Source organism: Triticum urartu, chromosome 5A, assembly GCF_056163025.1.
Source record: "Triticum urartu cultivar PI428250 chromosome 5A, HENAU_Tu73, whole genome shotgun sequence".
Lineage (NCBI taxonomy): Eukaryota > Viridiplantae > Streptophyta > Magnoliopsida > Poales > Poaceae > Triticum > Triticum urartu.
The window spans coordinates 682221536-682238458 of record NC_141877.1 but is presented as its reverse complement, the minus strand read 5'-3'; the positions used below and the strand labels follow the sequence as shown (position 1 = coordinate 682238458).

The 16923-nt window shown below is 42.4% G+C and overlaps 1 long non-coding RNA gene across 1 annotated transcript; it reads right to left on the bottom strand.

The window, feature by feature from the left end:
• Nucleotides 1-10165: 10165 nt before the first annotated feature.
• Nucleotides 10166-15780, bottom strand: LOC125506577 (uncharacterized). The gene is made up of 4 exons (XR_007282693.2): nt 15646-15780; nt 12880-12969; nt 12124-12300; nt 10166-11404 (listed from the first exon to the last, which is right to left on the bottom strand). It is a non-coding gene; the product is annotated as an uncharacterized LOC125506577 (long non-coding RNA).
• Between the last annotated feature and the right edge of the window lie 1143 nt (nt 15781-16923).

The following is a 16923-nucleotide window of genomic DNA, read 5'->3' as shown; positions in this document are numbered from 1 at the left end:
GCAATAACCCTTAAAGCTGCAATCAAGGATGTGCAGAACGGGAAGTTCAATCCCGATAGAGAGAACGACGAGTTGACATGCGCCCTCTGGAATGCTAAACACAGTGGACGGACACGAGGCTCATCAGGCTCCGTTCCGTGAAAGATTGGGTTTCCCAACTGCAGTGTCATTTATAGAAGCCGAGGAGAAAAAAGAAACAAGAGGCAAACCGGCTGCAACGGATAGATGAAAAATTAGCGTTGCAGCAGAAGCAAATAGAGTCACTTACCAGCCAGCAAGCTACCGGCCCATCTCAGCGGCACGAAGATCCTACATTCGATACTGCCGGCCCACCATCTCAGCGGAAAAGCAGTCTGGCTTCCACGGAGCTCGTTCGGGCCATGGATGATATCACGGCTCCTCGCTACCCCGTGGATGATATCGCGCAGAGGGAAAATGGTGAGCTACATGTGAAATGCATGAACATATTCGTGAAGGCAGCGGTCGGCTTTGCCTTACCTCTTGTACGTGATGGAACTTCCATTGCTCTCCAATATATATGGCTATGCTGCTGTCGAGGTGGATGAAGTTATATAGGGATTTGAGCAGTTGGAGTTTGACTTCCCTACAGGTGAAGGGGAGACCGAACTGGGAGATGCCAAAAAAAGTACCATTTTATGGAGAAAAGGAACACATCGTGCTTCCACATTGGACGCCAAGGCTATCGACTCCTCAGAGTAGAAATCCAACTCTATCTCCGCCTGTCAGCAGACTCCACCGCCTCCGCCGCCTCAGGCGTCTCCGCCGCGTTAGCAGACTCAGTCGCCTCAGTCGTCTCCGTCGTGTCAGCAGACTCCGCCGCCTCCACCACGGGTGGATAAGCGGAAGAGAACCGCCGCTCCGGCGGCTAGTACTACAAAGCATCAAGAAGGCTCCTGCTAAGTTACCATATGAACTGACTGATGAGGAACTCAAGAAGGCCGTGGATGCCGATGTGGAACACCAGCTTGCACCGAAACGGCCCGAGCCAAAGGAGAAAATAGATCCGACAAAAGTGAAGCGCTTATTGAAAAACCTTATGCGACCATCGGCTTCGCTGCCATCAAACTATGACCGCTCTATTATTAAGTCACATAAAGAACATGTGCAGCGGTCGAGAAATAGTAGTGCAAGGGGGTAAACAACTCCTCAGCTCGCAGAACAAAAAAACCAATCGTGCCCCCCGCTCAACGTGTTTTCTGGTATCGATAATGATCCGGAGGTAGTGGCCCATGATCTTGGCTTTTCTACAACATGTTTGATAAATATAAGGTGTAAATACACCAGAAGTCATAGAACTTACATGCGACGGTCAGTTTGGTGCATAAACTTGTAAAATACGTATTTCTGGTCATCTAACTTGTCGCCTCGTTTATATACGGTGCTTCCCATTATACCCAGTCATATCCATACGCGCGCCAACGTGGCAGGGCCACTGTCAGTGGCTGAGGCCGGTTTTTTGTCAGAAAGGACCCTTACATTCTATTAATTTATGCAGAAAATCCTCAAATAAAATGAAAAAGTAATGGAGAACGGGATGGGATTTGAACCAATGACCTGCTGCCCTTGGCCTCGCATAGAAAACCACTAGACCAACTAACGTTTGATGTGTCAAATGTACAGTTAGTGCTATTTATTGAACACGTACCACACTAATTAAAATAGAAATCAAAACGACAAAATTGTGTGCTGAAAAGGAGAAGGCCCGGTTCGAGATATGACCTTCTTAAGAGCTCGCCTTGTGTATAAGTGCCGACCATCAGTCCACAGTGACACTTGACAACATAAACAAAATTTATCTTCTGTATTGTTCTTTCTTTGTTTTCTATGTAAGATAGATTTGATTTTAGTTTATTAGTGATAAATAGAGATAAGAGTGCTATGTATTATATAGTTTGAAATTTATGTATCCCAGTGCTGGCAAACTATGTATAATTTTCTTTCTGCATAGACAATATTTTTTGCACATAGTACCTAACTTTAAATATATATTCCTGAAAAAAATAGTGCGGGATGAATGAGCGTAAATTATTTTGGACAAACCAACAAAATTTTGTTCCAAATTTCAATAATTTTAAATTTTAAAATCTAGATCAAAAGGAAATACAATATAGAATGAATGTATGTAAATTCTTTTGGACAAATCAACAAAACTTTTGTTTGAATATGAATAATTTAAATTTTTTATATTTATATAAAAGGAAATATAGTGCGGAATGAATGTATATATGTTTTTCAGACAAATCAACTCAACTTTTGTTTGAATTCGAGTACATGTAAACTGAAAAATCCAGGTAAAAGAAAATATAGTTCAAAATGAATGTATGTAAATTCTTATGGACAAATCAAATAATTTTTGTTCGATTTTGAATAATTAAATATTTAAAATCTAGATGAAAGGAAATATAGTGTAAAATGAATGTACGTAAATTTTTGGGACAAATCAACTATTTTTTCAATTAGAATATTTCTAATTTTAAAATCTAGATAAAAGAAAATATAGTGCAGCATGAATGTACATAAATTTCTTTGGACAAATCAACATCATTTTTTTTGAGTTTGAATAATTTAAAATTTGAAAATTTAGATATACGAAAATATAGGTCAAAATGAATGTACATAGTTTTTTAGGACAAATGAACGAAATTTTTGTTTGAATGTGAATTATGTACATAAAAGAAAATATACTTCAGAATGAATGCATATAGGTTTCTTTTGGACTGCGCCCTCAAGCTCGAAGCGGGGATTACCTTGTCTCCGTTTTGATTTTACTTTAATTCGCATGGTCTAGTTATATAAAGATAACTTTTTCCATTAAACGCAAAGTTGCAGTTGGTCTAGTGGCTTCTATGCGGGGCGAATCATGGTCGGTCGTGGGTTCAAATCCCGCTGTGCGCTACAATTTTTTTTACTTTTATTTGAGAATTTTCTGCATATAAATAAATAAAATGCAAGGGTGCTATCTGAGAAAAAAACAGTGCGTGTGGATTACCACCACCTTAGCCACTGACTGTAGGCCCCATCACGTTGGCACCCGTAATGATACAGCCGGATACAGTACAAAGCACCGTATATGAACAAGAGAACAAGTTAGATGACTAGAAACACGTATTTTACAAGTTTACGCACTAAACTGACCGTCGTGTGCAAGTTCTGTGACTTATGGTGTATTTACCTCTAAATATAAACTGCTATTCTATACTCTTCTGATTGCTGCAAGATGCTTGGAGCTGCCTGAAGATGCTAGTCTTCGATAGGCTAGGCTTTCCTCTTCTCTTCTGGCATTCTGCAGTCCAGTCTATAGATACTCTCCATTTCATTGATACCGATCCATATGTAGTGTACATCCTTGCTTGCGAGTACTTTGGATGAGTACTCACGGTTGCTTTGCTTCCCATTTTCCAGCTCTTTCCATTCTTTTCGGATGCTGCAACCAGATGGTGGAGCCTAGGATCCAGACGCCACCTTCGATGACGACTGCTACTACACTAAGGATGCTTACTACTATGTGATGGACGCCAATGACCAGGAGTAGTTAGGAGGCTCCCTGGCAGGAGGCCTTGCCTTTTCGATCTATGTTGCTTTTGTGCTAGCCTTCTTAAGGCATACTAGTTTAACTTATGTATGTACTCAGATATGATTACTTTCGCTGACTTGTTTGTATTCGAGCTGATGTATTCGAGTCCCCGAGGCCCCTGACTTGTAATATAAAGCTTTTATTATTTTAATTTGTGTCTAGAGTTGTGTTTTGATATCTTTCCGTGAGTCCCTGATCTTGATCGTACACATTTGCGTGTATGATTAGTGTACGATTGAATCGGGAGAGTCACATACCGGCAACCTGGACTGCCTTCCTCAATATGCGTCAGGAGATCCGAGGCCCACAGATGCATCAACAACTGCAGCAGGATCTGGTGGAGCACCTATGAAGGCTCAAAGGCAACGCCTAGCTCGACGTGTGATGAAATATGAGTTTCTATTTGTTGAACTATATAATTTGTATTGAATTATTTGTTGTTGAACTATTTGATTTCTATTGGTTTTCTGTGATGAACTATGTGAGAAAAAATTACTTTTGTTGAATTTGCGTCGAACCGCGGCGAATATGAGCCGGTTTGCGCCGATATCAGGCTGATTTTTCGCCGAAAGTGGGCCGAAAAGCGGGCACATTTACACCAAAAATGGGCCGATATCGTTGCCTGGGGGCGGCGCCTGGGAACCGGCACGCCCCCAGGCGGCGATTTTTAAGCCTCCTGGGAGGCCAATGGCTAAAGATGCTCTTATCCTTCCGTTCACGACGGGCTTGGTCGCCGCCGTGTTCCATGCATGTTGCAAGGGTGGTGCCGCACATGCACAGGGCCGACAAGTACGCGTGTCCATTGATCGTTGTCTTCCTTGTGTCGTTGCTGCGTGCACGGACGTACGTCCGGCCTCGACTTGTCGACGCGGACAGTCTCACCTTGTCGATCGTTTGCTCGCTCCTCGCATGGCGCGTTCCACTGTTGGCCAACTTCGCATTGTCAACGGATGTGTGTGATGCGTCACTTTCATCATCTGGCCTTCACCTTGTGTTAGGCCAACTCCAGCGCGTGACATCATCCTGCCCGGGTGCGTCTGTTTGGGGCAAAACGAATATACCAGATGGCGCAGCGCGTGGGCGTAAACAGACTTTTGTCCGTTTTATGCACAACAATAAGGGTACACAACAACTTCTGGCTGCATCATATACAACTCTTCTTCCAGAAATCCATTCAGGAATGCAGTTTTGACATCCATCTGCCAAATTTCATAATCATAAAATGCGGCAATTGCTAACATAATTCGGACAAACTTAAGCATCGCTACGGGTGAGAAGGTCTCATCGTAGTCAATCCCTTGAACTTGTCGAAAACCTTTTGCGACAAGTCGAGCTTTGTAGACAGTAACATTACCGTCAGCGTCAGTCTTCTTCTTGAAGATCCATTTATTCTCAATTGCTTGCCGATCATTGGGCAAGTCAACCAAAGTCCACACTTTGTTCTCATACATGGATCCCATCTCAGATTTCATGGCTTCAAGCCATTTTGCGGAATCTGGGCTCACCATCGCTTCTTCATAGTTCGTAGGTTCATCATGATCTAGTAGCATGACTTCCAGAACAGGATTACCGTACCACTCTGGTGCGGATCTTACTCTGGTTGATCTACGAGGTTCAGTAGTAACTTGTTCTGAAGTTTCATGATCATCATCATTAGCTTCCTCACTAATTGGTGTAGGTGTCACAGAAACCGGTTTCTGTGATGTACTACTTTCCAATAAGGGAGCAGATATAGTTACCTCCAAGTTCTACTTTCCTCCCACTCACTTCTTTCGAGAGAAACTCCTTCTCTAGAAAGTTTCCGAATTTAGCAACAAAAGTCTTCCCTTCGAATCTATGATAGAAGGTGTATCCAATAGTTTCCTTTGGATATCCTATGAAGACACACTTCTCCAATTTGGATTCGAGCTTATCGGGTTGAAGTTTTTTCACATAAGCATCGCAGCCCCAAACTTTCAGAAACGACAACTTTGGTTTCTTGCCAAACCACAGTTCATAAGGCGTCCTCTCAACGGATTTTGATGGTGCCCTATTTAACGTGAATGCGGCCGTCTCTAAAGCATAACCCCAAAATGATAGTGGTAAATCAGTAAGAGACATCATAGATCGCACCATATCTAGTAAAGTACGATTACGACGATCAGACACACCATTACGCTGTGGTGTTCCGGGTGGCGTGAGTTGCAAAACTATTCCGCATTATTTCAAATGTACAAACTCGTAACTCAAATATTCTCCTCCACGATCAGATCGTAAAAACTTTATTTTCTTGTTACGATGATTTTCAACTTCACTCTGAAATTCTTTGAACTTTTCAAATGTTTCAGACTTATGTTTCATTAAGTAGATATACCCATATCTGCTTAAGTCACTGTGAAGGTGAGAAAATAACGATATCCGCCACGAGCCTCAACATTCATCGGACCACATACATCTGTATGTATGATTTCCAACAAATTTGTTGCTCTCTCTATAGTACCGGAGAACGGTGTTTTGGTCATCTTGCCCATAAGGCACGGTTCGCAAGTACCAAGTGATTCATAATCAAGTGGTTCCAAAAGCCCATCAGTATGAAGTTTCTTCATGCGCTTTACACCGATATGACCTAAATGGCAGTGCCACAAATAAGTTGCACTATCGTTATCAACTCTGCATCTTTTGGTTTCAACATTATGAATATGTGTGTCACTACTATCGGGATTTAATAAGAATAGACCACTCTTCAAGGGTGCATGACCATAAAAGATATTACTCATATAAATAGAACAACCATTATTCTCTGATTTAAATGAATAACCGTCTCGCATCAAACAAGATCCAGATATAATGTTCATGCTCAACGCTGGCACCAAATAACAATTATTTAGGTCTAATACTAATCCCGAAGGTAGATGTAGAGGTAGCGTGCCGACCGCGATCACATCGACTTTGGAACCATTTCCCACGTGCATCGTAACCTCGTCCTTAGCAAATCTTCGCTTAATCCGTAGTCCCTGTTTCGAGTTGCAAATATTAGCAACAGAACCAGTATCAAATACCCAGGTGCTACTGCGAGCATTAGTAAGGTACACATCAATAACATGTATATCACATATACCTTTGTTAACCTTGCCATCCTTCTTATCCGCCAAATACTTGGGGCAGTTCCGCTTCCAGTGACCAGTCTGCTTGCAGTAGAAGCACTCAGTTTCAGGCTTAGGTCCAGATTTGGGTTTCTTCTCCTGAGCAGCAACTTGCTTGCTGTTCTTCTTGAAGTTCCCCTTCTTCTTCTCTTTGCCCTTTTTCTTGAAACTAGTGGTCTTGTTGACCATCAACACTTGATGCTCCTTCTTGATTTCTACCTCCGCTGCTTTTAGCATTGCGAAGAGCTCGGGAATTGTCTTATCCATCCCTTGCATATTATAGTTCATCACGAAGCTCTTGTAGCTAGGTGGAAGTAGATTGGAGAATTCTATCAATGACGCAATCATCTGGAAGATTAACTCTCAATTGAATCAAGTGATTATTATACCCAGACTTTTTGAGTATATGCTCACTGACAGAACTGTTCTCCTCCATCTTGCAGCTATAGAACTTATTGGAGACTTCATATCTCTCAATCCGGGCATTTGCTTGAAATATTAACTTCAACTCTTGGAACATCTCATATGCTCCATGACGTTCAAAACATCGTTGAAGATCCGATTCTAAGCCGTAAAGCATGGCACATTGAACTATCGAGTAGTCACCAGCTTTGCTCTGCCAGACGTTCTTAACGTCGTCAGTTGCATCAGCAGCAGGCCTGGCACCCAGCGGTAATTCCAGGACGTAACTTTTCTGTGCAGCAATAAGGATAATCCTCAAGTTACGGACCCAGTCCGTGTAATTGCTGCCATCATCTTTCAACTTTGCTTTCTCAAGGAACGCATTAAAATTCAACGGAACAACAGCACGAGCCATCTATCTACAATCAAACATAAACAAGCAAGATACTATCAGGTACTAAGTTCATGATAAATTTAAGTTCAATTAATCATAAAGAACTCCCACTTAGATAGACATCCCTCTAATCCTCTAAGTGATCACGTGATCCAAATCAACTAAACCATGTCCGATCATCACGTGAGATGGAGTAGTTTCAATGATGAACATCACTATGTTGATCATATCTACTATATGATTCACGCTCGACCTTTCGGTCTCCGTGTTCCGAGGCCATATCTGTATATGCTTGGCTCGTCAAGTATAACCTGAGTATTCCGCGTGTGCAACTGTTTTGCACCCGTTGTATTTGAACGTAGAGCCTATCACACCCGATCATCACGTGGTGTCTCAGCACGAAGAACTTTCGCAATGATGCATACTCAGGGAGAACACTTCTTAATAATTAGTGAGAGATCATCTTAAAATGCTACCGTCAATCAAAGCAAGATAAGATGCATAAAAGATAAACATCACATGCAATCAATATAAGTGATATGATATGGCCATCATCATCTTGTGCTTGTTATCTCCATCTTCGAAGCACCGACATGATCACCATCGTCATCGGCGTGACACCTTGATCTCCATCGTAGCATCGTTGTCGTCTCGCCAATCTTATGCTTCTACGACTATCGCTACCGCTTAGTGATAAAGTAAAGCATTACAGGGCGATTACATTGCATACAATAAAGCGACAACCATATGGCTCCTGCCAGTTGCCGTTAACTCGGTTACAAAACATGATCATCTCATACAATAGAATTTAGCATCATGTCTTGACCATATCACATCACAACATGCCCTGCAAAAACAAGTTAGACATCCTCTACTTTGTTTGTTGCAAGTTTTATGTGGCTGCTACGGGCTTAAGCAAGAACCAATCTTAACTACGCATCAAAACCACAACGATAGTTTGTCAAGTTGGTGCTGTTTTAACCTTTGCAAGGACCGGGCGTAGCCACACTCGGTTCAACTAAAGTTGGAGAAACTGACACCCGCCAGCCACCTGTGTGCAAAGCACGTCGGTAGAACCAGTCTCGCGTAAGCGTACGCGTAATGTCCGTCTGGGCCGCTTCATCCAACAATACCGCCGAACCAAAGTATGACATGCTGGTAAGCAGTATGACTTATATCGCCCACAACTCACTTGTGTTCTACTCGTGCATATAACATCAACACATAAAACCTAGACTCGGATGCCACTGTTGGGGAACGTAGTAATTTCAAAAATATTCCTACGGACATGCAAGATCATGGTGATGCATAGCAACGAGAGGGGAGAGTGTTGTCTACGTACCCTCGTAGACCGACAGCGGAAGCGTTATGACAACGCGGTTGATGTAGTCATACGTCTTCACGGCCCGACCGATCAAGCACCGAAACTACGGCGCCTCCGAGTTCTAGCACACGTTCAGCTCGATGACGATCCCCGAACTACGATCCAGCAAAGTGTCGGGGAAGAGTTCCGTCAGCACGACGGCATGGTGACGATCTTGATGTTCTACCGTCGCAGGGCTTCGCCTAAGCACCACTACAATATTATCGAGGATTATGGTGGAGGGGGGCACCGCACACGGCTAAGAGAACGATCACGAAGATCAACTTGTGTGTCTAGAGGTGCCCCCCTGCCCCCGTATATAAAGGAGCAAGGGGGGAGGCCGGCCGGCCCTTGTGGGCGCGCCAAGGAGGAGGAGTCCTCCTTGGCGCCGCCCCCCTCTCCTAGTCCAATTCAGACCAGAGGGGGAGGGGGCGCGCGGCCCACCCTGGCCGCCCCTCTCTCTCTCCATTAGGGCCCATGAGGCCCATTACTTCTCCCAGGGGGTTCCGATAACCCTCCGGCACTCTGGTTTTCTCTGAAATCACCCGGAACACTTCCGGTGTCTGAATATAGCCGTCCAATATATCAATCTTTATGTCTTGACCATTTCAAGACTCCTTGTCATGTCCGTGATCACATCCGGGACTCTGAACAAACTTCGGTACATCAAAATATATAAACTCATAATGAAATTGTCATCGTAACGTTAAGCGTGTGGACCCTACGGGTTCGAGAACAATGTAGACATGACCGAGACATATTTCCGGTCAATAACCAATAGCGGAACCTGGATGCTTATATTGGCTACCATATATTCTACAAAGATCTTTATCGGTCAGACCGCATAACAACATACTTTGTTCACTTTGTCATCGGTATGTTACTTGCTCGAGATTCGATCGTCGGTATCTCAATACCTAGTTCAATATCGTTACCGGCAAGTCTCTTTACTCGTTTCGTAATACATCATCTCGTAGCTAACTCATTAGTTACAATGCTTGCAAGGCTTATGTTATGTGCATTACCGAGAGGGCCCAGAGATACCTCTCCGACAATCGGAGTAACAAATCCTAATCTTGAAATACGCGAACCCAACATGTACCTTTGGAGACACCTGTAGAGCTCCTTTATAATCACCCAGTTACGTTGTGACGTTTGGTAGCACACAAAGTGTTCCTCCGGCAAACGGGAGTTGCATAATCTCATAGTCATAGGAACATGTATAAGTCATGAAGAAAGCAATAGCAACATACTAAACGATCGGATGCTAAGCTAATGAAATGGGTCATGTCAATCACATCATTCTCCTAATGATGTGATCCCGTTTATCAAATGACAACACATGTCTATGGTTAGGAAACATAACCATCTTCGATTAACGAGCTAGTCAAGTAGAGGCATACTAGTGACGTTTAGTTTGTCTATGTATTCACACAAGTATTATGTTTCCGGATAATACAATTCTAGCATTAATAATAAACATTTATCATGATACAAGGAAATAAATAATAACTTTATTATTGCCTCTAGGGCATATTTTCTTCATTGAAGGGATGAGCAAAGTCTAGGGAATAGGGATGAAAGGGCTAGCAGCGCACCACCAGTGCATGTCAGCATGTGATCCAGCCGGCTCTGGGGAATGGGCCGGGATGGAAATCAAACTAAATGCTTCTGGCTCGCTAGCGTCCTTTATGACTGCAGCTTAAGCTTTCCAGTGATCGTGCGTCTCGTGATCGTGCCTGCGCGTGCACGTGGAGGGTGTCGCGTCGTGTCATTACGATCGGGTGCATGGTCGAAATCAAATGCCTCAGTCAGGCTACAATGCGTCCCGTGATCGCCAACTAGCCGGACGCAGCTTCAGTGACTTACTACACCTACCAAAGGCAGGTGCAGTTTATTCACCCAAGCTCAGTCCCCACTAGCCAGGGTTCATGGTCTTGCATGAACTAACACATTACTCCTACATGATAATCGAAACCATCGCATTATTATGGGTGAGGGCGTTTGGTTTTGCATGAACTAACACATTACTCCTACATGATAATCGAAACCATCGCATTATTATGGGTGAGGGCGTTTGGTCTTGCATGAACTAACACATTACTCTGGCAAACTAGCAAAAGAATGGCAATGCTTAACATTCAATCCAAGATCAGTTTTATGCGTTGTCAGAATTGCACATGTGTATGCGTTGTGGGTGGATTCAGATAACAGAAAAACAGATTAGTGTGTCCATAAAAAAGGTAAATTATTATTAGCTTACTAAATAAATGTTCCCATAAACAGTACATTTTAGAGCGTCTACAGTCGAACATATGTGACCTAGACTAGTTGGTGACTAGTAGCATAGGTAAGTGTGTCCGAATGGTCATGCAATAATATAATAGTAGTATATTCACCCCAAAGACGGGAAAGAGATGAGGTGAGTAGTAGCTCATACCCTGATTACTGACATTAACCCAGACTTTAACTGCAGCACCCCTCTTCCTTCGCTGTTGGGGTCCAGATTTTGGGCCACCGCATAAGTTCTGTGAGTTAACACTGATACTATTGTAAATATATAATCACAATAAACAAGAATAGAAATTACACTGTAAGTTTGGTGAGTTAACACTGAAACTATTGTATATATATAATTACATTAAACCATAATAGAAATTACAGTTAACACTGGAACACTGCTGGTCAAGACAACATAGCATCATGGGTTAATTTGAAAAAATGCATCTGCTAACGCATACCAAAGCACAAAGTCAAAGATTGATTTGAAATGGCTGAACAAAACAATAAAGAAATTCTGCACACAGGAAGGCATGCTATGCTACAGATCAGTAGCATCCTACCCAAACCAGTAGACCAAAATCCACCAAGCATTAGTAGAATCCTACCCAAATGAGCAGATCCAAGCAAAAACAGAAATCGACCGATGGACAAGGAACAAACCAACCATGACGATCCACAGAAGAAATTCATTGACACATACATAAATTAGGAGAAGCAAAAATTGAAGCAATTGAGGACATAAATCAGAAACAAAAACCAGATCAATGGCGAGTGGGACGGCACAAAAAGTGAAGCAATTGACACTGAGCCAAAAAGCAGAAAATGTACAGTACAATAGACAGTCAATGATGTAGATGTGTACCGTAAATTGGGCAACCTTCAGCCAAAAGTACAACTAAAAAATGACTGGAAATCATGAACTTCTATTCTGTAAATTTGAAGTATAAAAAATAGAAGTGCTTACATCTGCAAAGAAATCAGTAACTAGAACTTATCCACACTGTTGAACTCGCTGAAAAACATATCATTAGCATACTTTATCCTTAAGTTGGATGTGTCAGCACTTGAAAAGTGGTTAGTAACTTGAGTCCTTTTAGTCCACACTTCCATAAACTTGAATGTAAAGACGCCACAATCGTGCCTGATTTTTCACATGAATAAAGGTAGAAAAACAAAAAATAAGATACCAACAATGTTATCAAGAACAAAATATAAAAGGAAATCAGGAATCAGGTCAGCCATACTAAAAACCAAATTACATATTAGTCTGGTTGGGTACAGCTAGGTAGATACCGTCAAATTGTTCGGAATCGATTTGTTTCCTCATCATGGGAGTAACAAAAGCATCCCAAAATCCTATGAAGTTTATAATTCTTTGAATAAAATTTAAAATACAAGAGAAAATCTCAAAAGATTAAAAAAAATAGTGCCTTCAAAAAGGAAACTAATCTAGAAACAAATTGATTAGTAATGTACTAGCGGATGACAAATCTGCAAGTGAAATTAAGAATGCTCATCGAAAGCTAAATCAAGGAAAGCAAAGGGTCTTTCCTTCAAAGAAACGATGAAAGAAAACCAATGCTTTCGAATGGTTACAGGAAAGTATAGCTGCAAAAAGGAAGAAGAATATGAAGAAAAATGTATATAGAGGAAATAAGAAATAAAAAAAGAAAGGGCAATGACAAACACCAAAAAAGATAGCAGAAATTAAAGTACTTACATGGTTGGTCGTCCACATTGGAAATGCACCGTTAGCATCTTCAAAAGCATTTCAGATCAGTTCAGGCCCGGAATTATTCAAGACGATTTCCTTTAAAAGAGCAAAGAAAAACGACATTAAGATATTACCAGGAAGTTGCCTAGATGTCCATTAGGGCACGAAGTACCAAGTGAACGATATGAACAACAGGCCCTATCACATCTCACTGCTTCAATGCTAAAAAAAGACAAGAGTGTATGAGTACAAATGATAAAAAATTACACTGTATATTTGTACTGTAGGGTGATTAGGTAGGAACTTGGCAAAGTTTCAGACACAAAGGTAGATTCAGTATATGTTGACAGTGTGACTAGCTGCAACACTACCGAACAAAGACATTGTGATTTACAGTCTAATTAGCACTGTAATTTTACTGAAATTACACTGTAATTGCACTAACTATAAATACAGTAAATATACTAGTATATGTAATAACAGTAAAAATATCATTGTGATTACCACTGGAAATTACATTGTAACAACACCGTAAATTATAGCGAAATTGCAGTAATTACAACAAAATAGCACAGTGTACACTGTGATTACTCTGAAATTACATTGTAACAATATAATTACAGTGCGATTAGTCTGTAATTTTAGAGGAAATTATACTGTAATTAAAATTAAATTACAGTCATGAAGTGATGTAACTTAGATGCAATACTACCCGAACACAAATAAATATAAATAAATGGTTGTAAAATGAATGCAAATACCAGCCAACAAAGACAAGCCACAAAGAAAAGATCTAAAATGCTTGTAGACTAACATAGACAAACCCTCCAAAAAAATACTTTAACAGCTTGGTTGAGGGTAATTAGAGTTAGGGAATGGGAATTGAAGGGGCACGAGACTTCCTGGTAACATCCCATGTCTAATCTCAACACAACTCCCTCCTCTAAACTCCCATTCCCCTCCCTAACTATTGCTATACAAGCTGTAATTGCAATGAAAATTTCATTCTGATCTAGTGTACTTGCACTAAATATACACTGACAATAGCACTGTAATTAACCTGAAATTATACTGTAATTGTAATTGCAGTGATTGTAAAATTAACAATCCCAGAAGTTACAGTAACTCTGGTTATCTCTGGAAATTACACTATAACAACACTGTAATTACAGTGCTGCTACTCTACAATTTCAGAGGAAACTACACTGTAATTAAATGAAATTATAGTTATGGAGCTGCTATAACTTAGATGCAATTACTACCTAGAAACACATGCCAAATAGAAAAAATAGTCAGCAGAATCAGACGCCCAGGCCAGTGATAGAAAATCAAAAGGGGAATCAAATCCACCGCTACATCCATGCACCTACCGCTACAACTGCAACGAAATTGCCAGGAAAGTCCTCCGCTACAAATACACATACACCTATAAGTGCATCAAATGCCAGGGGAATCGAAACAAGCAACTAGATCTAGAAGAAATCCAATGGGGAAAGGGAGAAGACAAGGACAACCTACCGAAATCACAAGGTACTGGAGCGGAAATCTAGCTGAAGAAGAGCGGAAATCTACACTCTGGAGAAAACACACATTTACACAAAGTTCACGACAAACAACCAACTCATACCCCGTAGAACAACAGAGCAAATTCCACTACTAACACCACTAAAATTCTTATATGTAATTACACTGTATATTCACTCGATTACATCAAAAAATTACAGATAGATTACTCTGTAATTACAGAGAGATTAATCTGAAATTACAATAAAAAGATTACAACTAAAGAAGTAATTACAGCAAGAATACTCTGTAAATACAGAGAGATTACTCTGTAATTACAGAGAGATTAATCTGAAATTACAACAAAAAGATTACAGCTAAAGAAGTAATACAGCAAGAATACTCTGTAATTACATCAAAGATTACATCAACAATGAAATTGAAGTGCACTGCAATTACTATGAGATTGCATTGAAAGTACACTGGAACAAATGCAAGACTAAACCACTGAATTACAGTCAAAATGCACTCAAATAACAGTGCAATTACATATAATATTTACACTAAAACACACTAAAAATGCACTGACAACACACAGTAATTGCACTACCATAGTACAGATAAAATCCACTAAAAATTACACTGAAAACTAGAACCTACATGATAATTGACAGGTAACTTAAATGTGATTTGGAACCCTAAATGAGCATACAACTACAGAGCAAGAATAGAAAGTTTGATGCCTATTCAAACACAGAAACAAAACACTACTTAAAACTCTAATCTAAAAAAACTGAAAACACAACTTCATAGAAAACATAAAATGGCCAGGCGATCTAACACCTACAACAGGGCACTTCCAGGGTGTTCTACGGTGTCCCATTGTGAACCAACTGAGCATTTGCACATACATATACAAACAAAACGAGCCAGCCAATTCAAGGCAAAGAAGCCCTAATCCAAATGGCCATGCATAGTAAATGAATCCCCTATAGCAGATTAATCACTCCTGCAGCCTAATCCAAGTGCACGAACAGGACAGACCACATACAACTAAAGGGCGCGGGGCTATCACATTCAACTATCTAAAAGAACAAATCTGAGTGCCCTAACGATATACACATCAACAACAACAACAACCTAAACAAAAATCGATCTGAACTCAATCGATCTAAGGAGCAAGACAACACATCGAAAATGCAGAAAAGAAAGAAGGGGAGGGGAGATTGGGAGGGACGGAGCGCGAGGGAAGGGGGAGATACAGCACACCTCAAGGCGGGAGATGCAGCAGACATCAGCAGGCAGATGCGGCGGCGAGGGGATCTACAACATCGCCATGACTCTCTCTCTCCCTCTCTCGGATGCATGCTAGGAATGAGAAAAGGGAGGGCCGGAGGGGAAAAGGCAGCTACAGGGAGACAAAAAGAGAAGAAGAAAAAAGGACCAACGGTTCGGCCAGCCAGGGAAAACAAAACGGGTCTCGCTTGCGCGCCCGATAAGACAACAAAGAGAACCGAAGCTAGGAATAAAACGGATTAGCACAAATCCCAAAACAGAGATCGAGCGGCTAGAAAAACGAATGAAGCCGAATTGTTTTCATCCGGCTGAAAAATAGCAAACCCGTCTTCTTATCTTATTCAAAACGGAATCGGTTGCTGATTTGCACTAGAAACGTAGCCAACCCTCCTCCATATAAAGCTTTGCAGATCGATGGATGGAACCCGCCATCTAAGGGCATCTCCAGCCGTTGGCCTCCTAGGAGGAGCAAAAAATCGTCCCCTGGAGACGCACCGGCGCTAAACCGCGCACTGGGGGTGTGATGTCCCCCAGTCACGGCGCCCACGTTTTTTTTTTAAAAGTCAAATACGGTGCAAACACGATTCAAATTTAACGTAAACATCGGTGAGTTTGTTTAAATTTAAACATACTTTACAAAAAAGGGAAAAACTACCGCGGGCTACCCGCGTCGTCTCCCTCGCCGCCTGCCCACGCGGTTCTACATGCCGAGGAGGTGGTAGAACCGCGTGTAGTCACCGCCGCGGCCGCCTCTGCCGTCCCTGCTGCATCCCTCCCCCGGTTGGCGCGGCGGGTTGGACGGTCCGGGGGCGTCGTCGTCGTCGTCGCTGTCGAGGACCACGACGTCGTGCTCGTCCTCGCGCCCACGCTTGCGAGCGGCGATCTCCTACAGGGCCCGGCGCTGCCGGACCATCTCGTTGCGGAGGTAGTCGTCCCGCGCCCACCGCAGGGCGTCCTCGTCGGAGAAGCCACGCCAGGCTACCTCCTCGTACTCCGCGGGGAGGCTGGGCTCCGGCTTGGGCTTGACGAGGACGAAGCGGCCGGTGGGGGAGGCGTTGTCGCCGATGCGGACGCCGGAGCTGCGGGTGCGCGCGCTGACAGGCGCGCCCTGGGGCTCCGGCTTGACGGGGCGGAGGTGGAGGCAGGGGGAGCCGCCGGACGAGGAGGAGGACCCCCCGGTCTCCATGCGCCTCGGGGTCCAGGAGCTTCCCGAAGCACCTCGTTTCACCTTCTGTTTCCTGATACTAAACC